This window comes from Quercus suber, unplaced genomic scaffold (genome assembly GCF_002906115.3).
Source record: "Quercus suber isolate HL8 unplaced genomic scaffold, Cork oak 2.0 scaffold_292, whole genome shotgun sequence".
Lineage (NCBI taxonomy): Eukaryota > Viridiplantae > Streptophyta > Magnoliopsida > Fagales > Fagaceae > Quercus > Quercus suber.
In genome coordinates this window covers 702,060-722,040 of record NW_027069748.1, presented here as the reverse complement: position 1 = coordinate 722,040, position 19,981 = coordinate 702,060, and positions in this window count along the sequence as shown.

Below are 19,981 nucleotides of genomic sequence, written 5' to 3'. Positions count from 1 at the left end.
AGAGTGTATACAGTCTGACCAAAACAACCTATACACTCAAAGCGAAATCCCACAACTTTTAACACACCCAGGCACACCTCTCTAACACAGACAAAGTCGGCTAACACTCCTTAGCCACACATAGAAGTCCAAAAAGAAAAAAGTAGTAGTAAAAGAGATCAAAACTCAACACAAAAACATTGTGACAAATATTAACCGAAGATAACCAACTCATTAATGGCTTGAAATTCAAATCTAGCCACATGTCAACGCATTAGGCGATAAAGCAGGTTTGGCATGCAAAGTCTCATAAGAATTGCACTACGTAACGTAATAGAGGTGTATGCTTTTATATTTTATGGAAAACATAAAACGAATCATAGTAAATATATGCGCACGTCCCCTTAGAATTTTGAGACGAATAAAAAGCCACTGATTTCGTTAAACCTCCCTTAAGATTCGACTTTAGATCAGGACTCTTCCTAATCTATATATATACAGAATCTGACTAAAGAGAGAGAGAAAAAAAAAAAAAAAAAAAAAAAAAACCTAAGGCCTTAACTCCACAAATTTGCAAAGCCACGAGCGACGAGTACTCCACAGTTTGCTTCACAACTCTGCCGGCTCCCTACAGATTTGCAGTACTGGTATCTCTCTCTTACTAAACTCTCGCTCTCTCTGTTTGGGTTTTAGATGTAAGTGTGCTATTTGTTTTGTTGACCGAATAAATACCTTGTGTTGTGGCTTATTTTTTCTTTTGAGAGATAGTTTCAACTTATAACGTTCACTTTTAATGATAGGTTTTGTGTTGTGGTTCACTAGTTGCACTTTAATTTTATAAATTTTTACTTCATAAGCAGACAAATTGTTGTATCGAGTGTTAAGACTGCTACAGGTTGACGTTCACTATACTGGTGGGTAAAATCACTTTACCAATTAAAAGATTAGTAACACACACATTGACATGGTCCTGTTTGAAATTTGATGCTTGCAGTAATAGCAAACATATACGTCTTTGGAACGGGTTATTAGGAAGATTTATTTTTCAATCTTTGCTGAAAGTAACTCGTTTCCAAGTAAGTGGTAGTAATAGTGAAAAAGTAGTCCCTATAATGTTGTTCATAGCTTCATAAATATACCTTGATTTTTTTTGGCTTTAACACAATGTGAAAGTGAAGGCTCATATTTCTATTGAAGGCCCTGCGAAGGAGATAATTAATCTTACACAAAAAAAAGCTTGATATCTAGGAATTTTCTTGCAGATTGTCACTCTTTCGTTGGTATCCAAAAATCATTCCCTAAGGTTGGGGCTGGAGATACAAAGATGTACATTGGAGGCAACTTTTGTTTGCACAAATAATAAATTGTCTTAAAAAATTTATTTTATGTCTGTGCTGCTTGTTCATTGATATTTATATAAATTATACAGTGAATGGATAGGAAAAAACCCCAGGCTCATGTTTTTGTTCAATTGAACTGATGAACACTTCTACACTGAAAATATTCTGATTTGCATATGGGGTTCCTCAAAAAACCATGCTTTAGTACCTTTGGAAGTACCTATTCAAGTATGGAAGTAATGAAATTTTTTTTATTATAATTATACGATTGGGGCAGAGTTCTATTAAATGACCATAACCCTAGGCTAGGCAAAACTAAATTGTAAGAGCAGTGCTACTTTCTTTTATTATAAATAGTGGTGGAGTTGAGTGGCTTACGCATTACAAATTCACAGTAGTTTAGTGCTTCTAAGAAAAAAAAAGTTGTGTTTCTCTTAAGAATTGAATTAATTGCAATAATATAAATATTTGATGCTTTAATTTAGTCATCTATATGGATTTCCGGCCAATATTGGAGGCAAGTTGGAACCTTTTCTTGATACAACCCTTAGCTGTTGCAGTAATTGTTTGATCATCCATGTTCAGGGTAGTCGAGGAATATGGATATCTCCTTAGGCTGAATTTGTTGTTTAACTGGGGTAACATACTAGGTGTGGTTTTTCAATAAAACATGTAGAACCATTTGTTGGTTTATGAATCAAACTCAATCATTTGGTAGCTTAGATATTATTTTTTAGTGTTGTCGACATTGTTTCAACCCTTTGCAAGAATCTTTTCCACCAACTCTAATCATTCTAAAGGCTAATTTTTTTTTTGCAGAAATGTGGGTTATGATAATGCGGAGCTATATCCAGGATTTTCTCTACATCGTGGGATATATGAGTTTGCACAATATGCTCAATTGAAGGGTGGGATGCGGTGGGAAGATTTAAATGATAGTGAAAATGGGATGACAGAGCTCTTGATTATAATGCTTGTGGGTGGTTGGTGGTGCTTTTTGTTGCATATGGTCTAGATAGAGATGTTTCTCTAGGAAGAAAGGAGTCCACACTTCATGATCAGATGGATTGCGCTGATGTTAACCAAGAGGTAACTTTCTCTTTTTCCTATATCCTGAATTTCTCACCCACCACCACTATTAGAGAGTTTTGAAGAAGCTTTATTAGCACTCAGTACACAGGCATAAAGCTTGTATACATTAAACATAATTTATTCTGATTGTGTGTTTTATCTGCGGGTGTGGTAGACATTGTCTTAGATCTTATTGAAATATGTTGAAATATTAAAAAACTCCAGATTATTTGAGGATTCAATCTCATGATTACATACTTTATCTTTTATATTATAAATTTGTTCTCTTCATTTTTTCCTTCCCCCACTCCCACTCCCCACCCTTCCCAGATTCAAACCATTTGATAGAACTATGTTGCAGTAAAATTTAGTAATTAAATACGTAACAATAATAGAAGTTATGGAAAGTGAATCTTATACATCCTTAAATTGTTGTGAAATCCATCTTCATCAATGAAGTGACATAGCAATGTTATAAGCATAAATATTAACATCTAAATTTATCCATTTCCAGAGGGAGAAGGTTAACCTATTTCTCGTGAATCAACACAATCCATGCCATTGTTGCGGCAACCTCCAAAGATATACGCAGAAGAGATGGAAACCTTGAAAACTTGCTGTGCAAGGATATATCTTGCTGTGCCTTAAGGGAATGCTTTGGATGCTTGGTCCCAATGTGCAAGCAAACCCTTTTATCAATATGGCCAGTATACAAGGTTCTTTCTCTCATCAAATGACATATAAAGTTTGGGAATTTGCATATGAGTTTTTATTTGGTGGGAGTGGCAGAAAATGCTTTCAAAGGGGCTTCTTTTGAAGCATTACCTTTCTTGCATCCTACCAGGATTATTTAATGTTGTGGATAGATTAAAATATATAGTTTACCTTGACTAATTAGAAGTAGATAGCCTTTATTAAACTGTAATTTGATTATTGGACACTCTTGGCATTTATTATTTTGCTTCTATGTGATATTCTATTGGACTTGATACCAAGATGTCTCTCTTCATGGGAAAATATTTGCTTTTTTCACTTTTGTTAAGGAATTAGTTCATCTTTGTGCTTTTTCAATATTAGTAGTTAACATCTGTTGATAGATGATTGGACTTACAAAGCCACCTTAGGCACTGCATTTGTGATTGCACAGCATGGGTGTTGCCATAGCATGAGTGCTATCATTGTTTGTATATGTAGTAGCTGGATGAAATGTTGACATGAGACATTCTAGAGACTTGATTAGTTATACAAGAGTCAATTTGAAAGTGTTATGAGTCATTTGAGAGAGCCATAGTCTTGTTGAGAGCTCATGGAGAAGAGTAGCTATGTTACTATGATACATATAAAAGCTCAAAGTAGGATAATTGACTTGATATATGATAATTGCTATAAATTTTAAACGGGAATTTCAGAATTATCTAAAAGTTGGAAAGGAAAGAAGGGGTTGGGGGGATGCCACATAGCTAATTCTAGCTGCTATGCTAAGTATTTATGACATAAGATTAAGGTAATTTTGTGGATTGTGTATGTGTTGTGTCCAGTGTTTAGATAGCTTAGTTTTATGAGAGAGAGAGAGAGAGAGTATTATGATAAAGCTACTATAATGATTAGTTTGCTGTCATCTTCAGCATGACATGTGTTTTGAGTTTTGTTGTCCATTCCTTTGCTTATCTTCAAGCAGTAGAAGATCTCTAAGAGTCAAACCTATTTCATGGAGAGTTGTTGACAAACAAGCTAGAGAATACGTGGGGGTATGAAGAGGATGCTAAGTGTAGCCATTTTGTTAATTGGGATCTCAAAGTATGTATTAATTTTGTTTCAATTTACTTTGATGCTTGATATCTTTTTGGATATTTATCTTATTTATGGTGTAATCCTTGGGATTTGAAAGGTTGTCTACATGGAGGAACCAAGTATTGGATTAGATCTAACTTAAGGAACAACTTATGGAATGTTGTGAAGAAGGAAGCAAATAGGTAGTTATTTTAACAAGTTCCTCTCTCCACAATTTTTTTTCTTTGTTGGTCATTTAGACAACCTAAACTGTAGTTTATAGCCTTGTAGATGATTAAAAAAAAAAAAAAGAATTATTGCCCTTCTTGCCCTACTATATGGTTCAATAATTCCATCATATCTACACTTGTCTTTCTAGACAACAACATATACTTTATTATTGATTCTCAAAAATAAATAAATAAGGGCTTTAATATTTTCCCTCTTATTTCATTGATGAACTTGTATACACGGTTTAGCTAATAATGGAAGAGTAGAGTTCCTATGTGCCGACTAGGTTTTTTGTTGATGGAGCTTCAATGCATAGAAATCAAAAGAGGTACCCGATAATATAATTCATATTCATAAAGATTTTTTTTTTTTTTGGAGGGTGAAGTGACACATAAAGAAGACTTTTGCATTATAATTATTGAGTGGTCCTTAATCATAATGCAAAAGTCTTCTATGTGTCACTTCCCTTCCAAAAAAAAAAAAAAAACTCTATGAATATGAATTAGATTATCGAGGTACCTCTTTTGGATTTCCTATGCATTGCAAGTTGCCATCAACAAAAAATCCTAGTTGGTCAAATAGGAACTCTGCTCTTCATTATTTGAGCTAAACCATGTATACAAGCTTCATAGTGAAAGTATGAGGGAAAATATTAAAGCTTTATTTATTTATCTTTTATTTTTAGAATCAATAATAAAGCCTTTATGCTGTTGTCTAGAAAGACAAGTTAGATATATGGATTTATGGAACCATATGTAGAGCAAGGAGGGCAATAGTTCTTTTTTTTTAATCATCTACAGGCCTATAAAACTGCAATTCCAGGTTGTTTAAATGATCCAACATCAGAAATATTTTTATTTTGGTGGAGAGAGAGAACTTGTTAAAATAATTGTTTGATCTTGCTTTGCGTTCTTCACAACATTCCATAAGTTGTTCCTTGAAGTTGGATCTAATCCAGTACTTGGTTACTTCATGTAAACAACCTTGTAGAATTCCCAAGGATTACAGTATCAAGCAACAAAGTAAATTGAAACAAAAATGAAGACATACTTTGGGATCCCTAATTAACGAAATGACTACACTTAGCATCCTCTTCATACCACCACTGTATTCTCTAGTTTGTTTGTCAGTAACTCTTCCATGAAATAGGGTCAGACTCTTAAGAGACCCTTCTACTGCCTGAAGAGAGAGCAAAGGAATGGACAATAAAACTCAAAATACATGTCATGCTGAAGATGATCAGTGAACTTATGCATTATAGTAGCTTTATCATAATATCCCTCTCTCTCTCTCTCAAAACTAAGCTATCTAAACACTGGATACAGCCATAGTCCACAAAATTACCTTAATCTTATGTCATAAATACTTAACATAGCACACTAGAACTAGTACAGGTGGTATTCCTCCCCCCCCCCCCCCCCTTCCTTTTCTTTTGACAATTAACTTACATTAATATAAGAATTCCATCTAATAATATAAGTCATCATATATCAAGTCAATTTCCCTACTTTGAACTTTTATATGTAATAAAAGTAGGTCAAAACATCTAAGGCCACACTCAGATTCCAATCACAATGCAGCCCCCTCCCTAACAAGGATCTATGGCTCTCAAATACAAATGAACCTTTATTCAACAAACTGAGTGTGAAAGCAATATTGACTCACTTAGGTTCCAAAAAATAAGTCATGTCTAGTTAAACAAAAAAGAAAAAAAAAAGAAAAAGAAAAAAGAAAAAAAAAAAGAAGAAAAACAGAACAACTATCTCACTCGCAGCCTAGGAAATTTAAAAAGAAAAAAAAGAAAAAAGAAAAAAGAAAAACAAAAAGAAAAAAGGCAACGTCTAGGAAAGGAAAAGAAAAAAAAAAGAGAGGAAGAGACAACATGCACAGGAAAGCACAAGAAAAGAAAAAAAGAAGAAGAAAGGAATGAATTGCCCATGTGTAAGTGCACATGGGCATTTTCGTCCATTAAGCAACCCATTTTCTCCCTTCCCCCATTTTGGGAAGAAAATTTTTTGGTAGGCCTAGAGAGAAAACATTCAGACCCCACCATTTATTTTACTTTCTCACCACCTAACCAAACACACTCCAAAAAGTTTTCCTTATCATTTTCTCTCCAAAGTTTTCTCTCCACCCTATTTCACCTCCAAACAAACACACCCTTAAGATGACACTATCAATTCCTCTGGCTGAAATATTGGCGTTCCTTAAGGTATGTGAACTTCTTTTCTTTACAGGTCTTGCTGGAAACTATGTCAACTTTCCCGCGTTGAATTGTTCTATGCAATATATATGTTACTTGTAATTGTTTGGAGTAGAGTATTCACCGTCGTGAACATGATATTTTCTTTATTCAATAAAACTTTGATTACGTAACAAAAAAAAAAAAATTATATATATTTGTGTGCTTGTGTGTAGGTATTTCTTTTGAATTTAAGTTGATTTTTGGGTAGGGTACTAGGGGCTACTTATCTTGTGAAATCGGGATTTTAATTTCATGATAAAATCATTGCTATATCCTTAAATCAATGATATAATGTAGCACAAGCAATTATGAAGAGGGCATGTGTGGGGAATGGGTAAAAGAAGAACAAAAAGACAAAAACAAGAAAAGATAATCTAGGAGTTAGTATCTAGATTTGTACAAAGTTGGTACCAAACTAAGAGGAAATAGAAACCTAGGAGTTTTCACCTAAGGTTGCCTAGAGTCAACACCACGTCATTGGAAAACTCTACTAAAATTTTATTATTCAATCAAGTATTCCAATGGTGAAATATGGGACCCTTTAAATAGGATGTCTTAATTAAATCAAATATGGACAGGGTATAACTTGTAATCAAATTACAACAAATGTAGAAAATAAAAAACTAATAACAAATTCAATGCAGAATAAAATCAAATAAATTCAATCAACATCTCATCCAACAGAATCAATCATTAATCTGGTCCTATGGGTACCTAGTATTTGTACCGACTCTCCTGAGGTGGGAAAGGCTTTTCTCCTTCGAGTGTAGCTCCTGGCAGCTCTGAAAGTACTCAAACATGTCATGGTAGCTACTATAGTTAACCTTTGGTGATCCATTCCTTCCAAAGAACTACGCAGAATTGAACCCCTTCATTCCTAGTGGAAATAATTAGCTCATCCAAAATATCATCAATATGTTACTTGTTGATGGTGGGTTTAGAAGTGCTAGATCAAGTATAGGGTTTGCAATTAGGTTATAAGAAGGCTTATAAAAAAAGTTGCATGATAAGTTGATAACTGTTGGGCTTTTAAAACAAGGTATTCCACATAATTATCAACCTTAAAATAGCATGGCCTTCTATACATTCCCAAATGGCTTTGCCTTCTCTGTTTTCTAGTCGCTCCATTTTATCTGTTAGACTTTTAAGAGGTTCTCTAGCCACTCTGTTTTTTGTCTCTTCTTTGTCAATTGGCTCATTGCTAGGGTTAGCTTTAGGCTGAAGTGATCTTTCCAGTGGAGTTTTACTTGAAGGTCACTCAATGTGTTGAGGGTTGTAGGGTGTCTTGCGAATTGATGCTTTGTGACTAGTTCATAGTCTTGTCTAAGGTTGTGACCTCACGTAGAGCAAGTTTCTTCTTGACATCTTAGCATTGATACACCATGTTGAATATGCTAGTATGGATGCAGAAGCGAAAGCATAAAGTATATAATACAATAACACATGAGGGTTACGTGATTTAGCCTAACGGCCTACATCCACGGAGGAAACCCTAAAAGGCTACATTAATAATATATTATAATGTAATACAAATCCTGTGTTACAATGAATCATAACATGTGTGTATATAGTAGACTAAACCCTAGACTAATAGACTTCTAGTACAAGTAAGAGACTTGGCTTGCACACAAAGTAGAATTAGGCTTGGGCCTATGCTAGTGGGCTAATATATCTCTAACAACATCTATATTGAAGTCTTTTCTATTCTTTTTCAAGTTCATTTTCTCATCTTCAATTACATTGCATCATTGAATTGTGCCATGCAGTTTGCATTGAGTATGTTTCCTTGTCTTAGACTATTCCACTAATCTAGAATTTCACCTTAATAGGGTTAGGGTAGGTATTTTTCCTTAAGCCTCTCCTAAAGAGATTTACTTATTTAAAAAACACCTAATCAGTTATGGCAAGTTGGTTTCTCCTAAAGAGGAGCTGTTTAGCACTTTGCATTGCATGAGTTATATCATGGTGAACTTAACCCTCTTGTTAGATAAGTTGGTCAAGGAAGTGACCCATCTCATGTAAATAGTCAGTGAAGGCCATTGGTCAAGGCGACTGTCAAAAGAAGGCGCTGCAACTTTGATACTTGTTGAGGTACAAATTTTCAGGCATTGATTTTATTAACCCACTCACAAAAATACCCACATGAGCCCACACATTATTCCAAACCCACATAAATATTCTCATATACATATTACCCAAATATTCTCTATGCTATTGGGTCTTCACAAATACTCTATACACAAGCCCATAAATTGCCTTGGACTTTCTCACAAATATTACCCATTATATCCCACATATTACCAAACTAGAATTTTTCACAAAAATACTCATCATGTTACTACCAAAATTGGGTCACAAAATTATGCTATCCCCACAAAAAAATCCCAAGCTCATTTACCTTGTGGGCAAAGCCAAAGGCCCAACAATATCATTTACTAAGCCGGTTACTACATAGCAATGAGCAACTATCTTTACGAAGCCCAAATACCACTTTGACACTATTTTCACAAAGTCCAAATATTAATTTGGCAACTATCTTTACGAAGTTCAAATACTAATTTGGCACTATTTTCACAAAGCCCAAATATTAATTTGGCAACTATTTTTACAAAGCCCAAATACCAACTTGACAACTATCTTTACACTATCTCATAAAACCCAAATATTATTTTGGCAACTATCTTATAAAGCCCAAATGCTAATTTGACACTTATTTTCCAAAGCCCAAAATGCTATTTTGGCAAAAACAATTACTTTATACTCAAAGCTCAAACATTAATATCTGGCACCATTATTAATTTTACAACTATTTCATAAAGCTCAAATGCTATTTTGGCACATATTTACAAAGTCAAAGTATTATTTTGACACCTATTTTACATATGCTAAAATCCCTCACTTATGGGAAATATAAATTATTTATCTCTCAAAAAAATATTGCTTTCACAAAATTTATGGGAACTATGTCTATTCTTTCCATAATCAACTAACTACAAAACCCATGAATATCACCCATGACAAAACTACTCACTTTGTAGGGTTAATCAAGCCCAAGCAAGTTTATCTACAAAGCCCAGTTGGGTCAGGCCAGCCCATACATAAATATCAGCAATTGGAAAACACGTGAACTGGTCAGCCAAATTTTAGCAACAATTGAATAGTTGGAACCCCTTCCCATCAGGTCCCAACTTGCCCAATCAGATTAGAAAACAGACATGTGTCCACTAGGGGATGAATTCTTTCTCCACAAGCTGAAATCCCATCATTTCTCAAGTGACATAAAGCTGAAGGTGATGTGACAGGAAGCTGGGAAAGCTTCAGCCAGCTATCACTTCTTTCTCCTTCAACTTATTCAGTCAAGAACCCAAAGCTGCCATGGCCAAGCTAGTGAAGCTTTTGAAACGACATAAAATCAGCTCATTTTCATATTAAAAATGTGTATTCTCTGGTTCATGAACCAAGCACATGAACCCCAAATGGGGAAATTTAGGGAAATGTGGTTTGGAAGGCACCAAAGGGATCCCAGCAGAGTTCCCAACAAGGGCTCCAAGGTTGACACCTGGCTTGGGGTGACATAACCTGTCCTAGGGAGCTCTGATTCTAGTTGCAGCATAACCAAGATCATTAGCCTAAAACATGCTCTAATCCCATTAGCCAAGGCTAATCAATATTCAATGCTAAGCTAGAAACCCAGCTGTTATTACCCAAAACAGCAAGAACCTTCTAAAAGTTAAGCTTACTACTCTTAGCTAAAAATCCTAAGAACGATTCTCTAAGGATTTTCTGAAGATTGAGAAAGATTTAGCAAAGATTATTTGCTAATTACCCCCTAAAACCCAACTATAAATGTGATTCTCCATTAATGCTTCAACAACTAACTCACTAAGCTACACACCAAGATTTTTCCTTAACCTTTCTGCAAAAAGTCTTCTCTAAGCTCTGAAAAGTCACTGAGTTCTCAGTCTCAAGCTTAGAAATTAAGTTCCCCAGCTCTTAGCTCACAAACACTTCTCATAGCTCTACTCATAAATATTTACTTACCCTAGCAGAAAGCTCCATCAGCTTTGCTATACACTTTCACCCATTACTTATATTACTCATTCATTACTCACACTACTCACAAATGATTCTCTTTACTCATTACTCACTATATATTCACGAGCATATCTTGGCACCATAATGATCTTGCTGTGCTAGCTGAGATCTCTCTCTCTCCCTTCATCTCACACTAAGTTTTCTCCATTATTTGTTATTATGGAACTCATGATATTTACTTATTCATTTACTATTAATGATTATAATGTAACTGTCACTATAGAATTTTTTCCTCATATTGTTGTATTAGAAGGCTCTTCTCTAGAACTAACGGATGATGAGTCTGAAAGTGTAGATATTTCCCTTAATTTGTGAAGTAGCTAACCGTTGAGGTTTTATTCTGTTCTGTCTTATTTTACCGCTGGGACATTTTACTGCTGGGTTATCTTCTGCAGAAACACTTTACTACTGGGTTATCTTCTGTAGAAACACTCTACCACTCGGCTATTTTCTGCAGAAACACTTTACTGCTGGGCTATTTCTTACAGTATGCTTTTTCATCTTGCTGACGTGTCTGTTGTAGGGATTGTTTATAGGCTACTCTTGTCAGTTCTAATCTAGGCCCAAGGCATAAAATATAGTGGATTCCTTGGATCTTCACCGATAGCCTTTGGGCTGCATCAAGCCCATCGTTGAGTTTCAGTTTAGACCTCTAACCCTTATAAATCTTATTTTTCGGAAGGAAAATTTTTTCACCCCGACAATACTCCTTATTGCCTTTTCATTGTGGTCTCTAGGTTTGTTAGGGTTAACATGATTTTGATGGTCTAAATCATGTCTTAGAGCTGGGCCCCTATTGAAATTGGCCTAATGGTTTTGCTACTAGTTCTCTTTTAAAGGGACTCACACTTTGTGCTTGTTTGCCACATCCCTCTCTAGTTTAGAAGCATAATACACCCTTTCCTTTGTTGAGGACTTTCATGATATGAAACGGGCGGCATCTTCTATGTTGTTATTAGCAGGCAAGCAAGAGACTTTGCTACAACCTATTTTTACCTTTTGAATATGGGGTTGTTGTTTGAAAAAGCTATACCTAGAAAAAAGTGAAGCCTAGGAAAACCGTACTTTGAAACATTGCGGTTTGAAATAGTGTGACCAAGCAGGTATTTATTTACTTCAAAATTGTGACAAACATTAGTAAGATAGATTTTGTCCTTACGTGATAGCATGTAAGTTAAGTTGGTCTGTTTCTTATCTAAATTGCATACCATATTGTGCAATTGCTCATTTCTGAGATATAGTACTCGTTCAAGTCCAAAGTTTTAAACTTTTTTTTTTCCCAGTGTGCATCTGCTGTTGATAATCTAGCTACTTTCTATTTTAACAATATCACTATGGGGGAGGAATGTAATTCACATGTTGTAATGAATCTTGCTTGTCAGATCGTGGATTGCCCCAATTTGTTTCCAGAAGTAAGACATTTTATCTTGTGGTACAGATTGATAGACTTATCATTTGCAATTTAATGTTTAAAAATATGATTTGTGCACATGTGTTTTTGGTTAAGTAATTATTATGGTTTTAAAAACCAAACCGGTCAATAAACCGATTTTGCACTCGCTTCCTAGTCTTGACTGGTTTTATCAGACCAGATGACACCTGTTTTCTGATTGAACTGGTCGATCCAGCTGGTCCGGTTTGATTTTAAAACCATGGTAATTATTTTGACTTATTCTAGGATTGCAATTTGTTGTTGTTATTATCATTATAATTTTTTTATTCAAGAAAATTATTTATTTTTATACTTAAATATAATCTTGGATTGACATAAGCCTTTTTCCTCCTTTTTTCTAATGATAACCTTAAAAAATAATGTATGCTAATCACTATTACATGGTCCATACATCAATTCAAAAGAATAATTGCTCCCATTAATTTTCATTAATTAATTAATGCATGTAATGTTGCGAATGTGTGGCTAGTTGCAATAGCTCTTGTAATTCCCTTTCTTTTGGTTGTTACTATCCTTTTGTAGATCTAAATGTCGCATTCTCGTGTATTTCATTAGTGAGTCTTTTAGGGTCATGACTTGTCACATGAGTTTGAGTTTTATATTTCGCAATGTGCAATGAAGTATAAATATCTTGGACAGCCTGGTCCGATCCTGGTTTCAAAACAATGTTTTTAAGCAATGAATCTCATTTAAGAAAACAAAAAAAGTTTATTACATAGATAATTTAATAATGTTTTATCTGTTCTTTTGATTCTTTAACTATTTTTAACAAAACAAAGAGGAGATTGAAAACCAAACTGGAAAACTAGCCTTTGAGCCAGTTCCTAGTTAACCTAGTCTGAGAACCACGTTTGGTCCATGTTTCAAAGCAATGGTTTTGAGCAATGAATCTCATTTAAGAAAACAAAAAAGTTAATTCAATAGATAATTCAATAAAGCTTTACCTGTGCTTCTGATTCATTGAAGGCTTCCGTCATGTTAGTTTTGAGTATTAAAGAGCTTAGAAGTTTTTTTTTTTTTGAGGGACAAAGAGCTTAGAAGTTAATAGTATAAGTGGTGCAGAATTAGATGTCATATAACTCAAATACTCAAGTTGGTCATTGTGAGTAATTAGAATGCTTTCAATAATGTAGGTTAAGATGCTGTTTGTAAACAATCCTAATCAGTCTATTGAGGAGGATACATAGGACCATAGGACTAAGGTTTTGTTATTGTTATTCTACGGTTTAGCCTGGACCACATTTATTTTAATCAATTAGTAGTCCTTCCTTTGTGTCACAAGGTCAATTTTTCACTCAAATTTTTTACTTGTGATAGTCCTAAGTCCTTGACTTTGTCTTAGATGACAACAACACACACACACACACACACACACTCACACTGTAGGAACACTTAGAATAGATTGTTAGGGTCACACACTCACACAACACGCACTATGTTTATAGGGAACCACCCCTAGCCTTTATTACTCAATCTCAAGTACAAAGAAAACCCTTACAAAGCCTAGAGAAATACACAGAATTCTCTCTAAGGCAATTACACATTTTGTTGTTGACACCCCAACAACATAATGGTCATATACACAAAAATAACTGCTATGTTAGTTATTGCCAAGTAACTGCTTAGGTCTTGGTTAATTTGCCACTTGGGTTTGACTTAGGACACCATCAACTGCTACTGTCTTGGTTCATTCTCCATGTTTTCAGCCCCTACACAGTAGGCCAGAACATCAGGAACACCAAGAACTGCTTGGTAACTGCCATTGCACATCAGTACATATCATAGCCCATATCTTAGCAGATCATGAGGCTTCTTTCCATCACTAATCAGCAGCTCACATAGCATTTCCATCCATGTTTTGGGAGGCTTGGCCCATGCCTCAGCCCTCCCCATCAGCCACACAGCCCACCAGCATGCCTACATGCAGCCTGCGCGCGCGCGCACACACACACACAGTAATTGTCCATCAGCTCACTAGCATCTATCCATGCACTAGACCAGCACCCGCTAGCCTATGCCTTGCACACAACATATAATTGCACATTTTCATGGCAGCCTAGCCCTGCCTTGCACACAAGCCACGCAACCCACACCCAAACAACTAGCCACTAAGCCACCAATGCCTTGCACCACCACATAGGGTCGACACCATCTGCTGCCACCCATCATGAAACTAACTTTGCCCACCATGGCCCTACTCTGCCATGACCTTAGGGCATCATGTGGGTCAAGGTGACTTCACATGCTACCCCTATACACTGCTCATCGATCCAACTTGAGTTGGGAGACCAGGCATATCCCTCTTAAAGAGCACTTAGGAGCATAACGAATTTGGCACAAGAAGACATTGGCGTGTTGAGGAGAAATAAAGCCATGTGACTAGCCTAATGCTACCTAAGCACCATCCTTCAACATGCCATCATCATCAAGTAAATCTCCTAATACTTTGGTAGCTAGGAATGTACAAACTGCAAATGTTGCTTTAAATGCTTCTAATTTTGAAGATGTTGATTTTCTTATATATGATATTGGTGGAGAGAAACATGTTGATGGGATAATGAAGTCTGTATTTAAGAATGTGAAGATACCAATTTTTGTCGTATTTGCTTCATGTGGAGAGGACACATCATTTATCGAGGCATCAAATTTACTCAAATTGGGTGCTAGTGGCTTGGTGATTTCTTTAGAAATTTTGGAGTTGTTTGGTAATGTTATTGTGAGGTGATTGTTTAACACTGTACACATGAACAAAAGAACACAAGAAAAAGTTGAAAGCTGTATTAAGCACAAATTATTGAATGTAAATAACAGCGTTTATGGGAAAAGAAAGGGTTGCTAGCTTTATTAAAGTGGAAGATAAAGAAAAACAGTTCATAGAAATAGAGAGAACAGAATTGCTTGAAGCAATAAATGTTATTCAAAAAACTGCTCCACTCGTGATCGTTGGTCCATTTGGATTAAGGGGGAGGGAGGGGAGTTGAGTAGAGTTGATTGGAAATTAGCCTAATTTTTGGAGAATTCTACTCTACTCCCCATTGCTCCCCTCCCCCTCCCCCTCCCCCCCTCAATCCAAATAGGCCATTAATTAAAACATTTGATAGTTGAGTTATTCCTTAGATCATTCAACATTTAATCAATGTTTTGTGGTTTTCTCTATTTTGAGATTGAGAATTTTGGTTTTAAATTAAAGATGGAGGAGATTTCGTTTCTCATTGATAGTAGTCTTACAAATTGATGAGCCATTTTTACTGGCTATAATATAGGGATATCAAATCATTTTCTAAAGGCAACTTAAATTAAAGACACAAATCATAATATAGGGATATCAAATCATTTGATAACAAGTTTGCTTTCTACGTTGAAATTAAAGACTAGTTTTTTTTAGCTAAATAAAAATTAAAAAGCATATGCTACAATGGATCCATCCTAATATATATCTTCGATTACAACCGCCAAGATGAAAAGTCAGTCTTATTTACCATAGCTTTTGAACTTCTGCACATTAAAAACAAATAAATAAAGATTAGTACAGATAAGATTAAAAGCAAAATACAAAACAAATTTAGCATTGAAAAGATCTTATAAAAAAAATCAATATAACCAATATTGACAAAGTGGCATTAAAATTAGTATCATATATTTTGAATTTAATTTTAGAATAAAATATTACGGCTGTCAAGGTGTCAAACATAGACATATAGTATTTATACAAAATTGACTTTTAGAGAACAATATAATGGTTGCAAATGAAAAATTGAAGAAAGAAGTTGATAACTTTGAGTCACATTCTAGCATGTGCAGCGGCAATATAATTTGTTAGTCCAAGACTAAACACAACAACATCTAACAAATATATGCAAAATGAACAAATACTGAAAAAAAATTAAGCTAATCACACTCCATCAAAATAAGTCTATTATAGTAAATGTTAATATAACATTATTAGTATAGTGGAAATAACATAATATTGTATCTACAAGTTAAAAATTGTTGCAATAATAACTTAAAAGTGGTAAATTATCGCATTTACAATAATTAGTTGCAATAACTTATAATTATCGGTACTACTTTAGGAAAATTTGTTGAAATAACTTAAAATAAAGATATCATTATAATAACTTGATATCAATTATTTTTGCAATCTATTACAACAAAAGTTTCAAAGTGATATTTTATTGCAATAAAGATATCATTGTAATAATTTGATATCAATTATTTTATAATCTATTGTAACGACAAACATGAAATGAATATATCATTGCAATAACTTGATATCAATTATTTTATAATCTATTGCAATAATAAATATGAAACAATTATTTATTACAATGAATATATCGTTGAAATAAATTTTTTATTGCAACAACATATATATTATTGCATCAAAGTTATCATTAAAATATCTACTGATTATTGCAATGAAATTTTTTGTTGTACAAACTTATTACTTCAAATTTTATTACAACAACTCACATCAACTATTGCAACAACTTTGATGTTATTGCAATGATTTTTTTTAATAAACATTTTTTTCTTGTAGTGTCTCCTGATCAACCTTAAAGCTCAACCTCCTCCTCCTCAGCACTGTCGTCCTCGCCGTCATCCTCGGTGTCATCCTCATCAGTGAGTGCAATATCTATAAATTCTGGGGCAACCTCTGGTGGTGGGACGCCCACTTACCTAGGCCAACTCTTAATGTGTAGTGTCACCCATAAGCAAAGAAGGGACACTAACACAACAAAGAGTATGGCCAAGAACACCATCAGGAGGATGATCTTGACAATGTCCTTCTTATAGGAAGGATCAGAAGGGATGGATGGCATTGTGGGAGTTGGGGAACTTATTGGTGCTTGGGTGGAGTTGTTGAAAGTTGGGAAGAAAGTCGACATTTTGAGATTGAGGAAGAGGAGAATAGAAAGAGATGGTTTTGAAAGAAATGAACATGGCAGTACTAGGAAAAATATTGTATACTTTTTCTTTTTCTTTCATTTGTGTTTTTGTGTTTCGGTTTTTTGATTTAAACTATGAAATCGAGACTGAGAATTTGATCTTATTATAATAGGCCAAAAAATGTTATCCATATGAAATCTCAGCTTAACAGTGTGCAAGTGCTTGATTAGGCTCAAATCATGAATTATTGGGCTTGGTGTGTTCTTATAGTTTTAGGGTTGAGAAACCAAATGGTGTTGGGTAAAAGCTTGTTCTTTTCGTTGGTTGAATCGAACTTTTGTTGGTTGAGGGGGTCACATTGTGGATATGCTCCACACAACATCCTTGGGCCACGTGGCGTGTGGGAGCTCAGGTGAGTTAGTGGGGAGAGGACACAGTGTTTTGCCACTATCTCTGTCAGTGCTATAGACTTGTCTTCATTTGGTAGTGTTTGTTGTGCCATCTATTATAGGATTAAGATTTGATGCAATTGCAATAATGCAATTAACCCCCCTTCCTCTCACAAAATTTTTTTACTAATCTTTTTAACTTTTTTTTTTTTTTTTAGTTGTTGAGATTTAAAGTTGTTTTTTGCAATTTTAAATCTCAGCCATTTATAGCAATTACATCAGTTGCAATACCCACCTAATCTCAATCCATATCTTATTAGTATACGTCTCTTAATTGGACTTGTATCCAGCTGGTCGCATGACTGATGTGGCTGGATTGGGTGTTGTGTTGTTGATTTGATTTGCGGTGTTGATTTTGGTGGGGGCTTGGTTTGTTGTTCTTGATTGGACTGTGGAAGTAAATTGGGTGAAGGTGGAATAAGGGTATTTAGGTTGGTAACGAGGGAGATGGCTTGATTGGATTTCATTTTGTTTAGTTGTTAGGACCTTATATTATTAGGACTTGTTAGGCCTGGATTGAGGTTGATTGTGGGTAGGGGTGGCAATTGGGCAGGTTGGGTCAATTTTGGGTTGGGTACACTTTTACCCCTTAACCCATTTGTTATCCATTTAAATATAAATTAATTACCCATTACCCACCCAATCTATTTAATTTGATGGGTATCCAATTCACCCATTTAACAAATTATTAAACACATGTATATTAGTATATATTTACAAAGAGTAAAAAACATGTAAAACTACCAAAATGCCCCACTCCTTTAAACCACCAAATTACCCTTGGTCCCTCTAATATTTCTCTCTTTCTTTGGCTTTCTTGATAGACTAAGGGACCAAACTAAGCCATGAATGAAGCTCAAATTTGAGGCATTTGATTTTTTAGATCCGAAGGATTTGATTGTTCTAATCTGAATTTGTGTTCTTTTTGCAAGAGATAGCTTTTATGGCAGGGAGGAACTAGTGGTGATTTTCAGAAGGTAGAGGGATGCATTGAAGAGTGGTTAGGGTTTCGACAAGCCTTCACTGGCATCAATGGTGATGGTAATAGTCTAGTGATCGAATTGGTCAATGCTTCACTTCTCCATCCCAATCGGCTTACTCTCTTCTCAGCACTGAGGATCTTGGTTCAAGGTCCCTCTCTCTCTCTCACTCTCTCTGTTTGGTTGCTGAGAAAACGTTGAAAAATTGAAGGAATTTAAATTTTCAAGCTTAATTAGTGTATTGAGCTGAATTAATTAGGGCAAGATGCTTAGGATAGGCAATAGAGAAAATGATAAGTAAATCGGCGAGATTTATGAGGGTTAGAGGCTCAAGATAAGTTTGGAAGCTGAGAAAATGAAAGAAAATTAGCAAGAGTTCTCTTTGGGTTTGGATTTTCTCGGTGGAGGTGCGATTGGTTGTTGTTGTTGATTTTTTTTTTTTTTTTTAACGTTCTTAATTTAAAATTTAGATTTTAGATGGGTACAGTAAGTTTACCCATTAACACTTACACAATATTAAATGATTCTTTTTTTTTTTTTTAGTTGAATGTAGGAACAAATATATTATTAAAAAGAGTAATATAATAGATCATATTGAATTGTATATGGAGTAAAATTAATACTATAATATGTTTGAAAAGAAAAAAAAAAGTAACTGGATGTATTGATTTGTGTGTCTCACATGACCATTCCATTAGTTTTGTTAGTAGACTAACTGGATGTATTGATTTGGCAAGTATGTAAAGTTTATAGAGTAAATTAGTCAATAAAAAAGTCCAGGGGGTGTTTAAGCCACTACTTCAAAGTTCGGGGGGGTGTATAAGCATTTTTCCCTATTGCTTTAGAAATTTACAGATTGATGGTTCTAAAAAGACAGGCTACTTCAATATAAATTGCCTAGGTTTTGTGCAAATTCACAAAGCATTTATGACAGATTACTTATAACTAATACAGTAAATTGAAAATTACACTTCTAAAGTTTTGGGATGTTTGGATTTTACATCCTGATGTTTAAAAATTTGAATTTTACTCTCTGAAGTTTGGAGGTGTTTGGATTTTACATTCTAACGTTTCAAAATTTGAATTTTTCCCCTTAATTTTAGAATTGTTTGAATTTTACTCCCTAAAGTTTGGGAGTGTTTGGATTTTACACCCTAAGGTAAAATCCAAATTTTCAAATGTCAGAGTATAATCCAAACACTCCTAAAATTTAGTAATAAAATCCAAATTCTGAAATTTCAGGATGCAAAATTTAAACATTTCCATATTTGAGAGGTGTAATTTGCAATTTACCCTAACTAGTGTATACCCAACGGAAATCAAGTTGTGATGATGGTCTCTATTTTACAGGTAAAGAAGTTAAAATTCAATGTGAATAAAAAAAATAATAATAATTAGTAAAAATATATTAATTAATGTTACAAACATATACATAATTCTATGCATGCTTACATAAATTAGTCGAAATAAAACTGCTA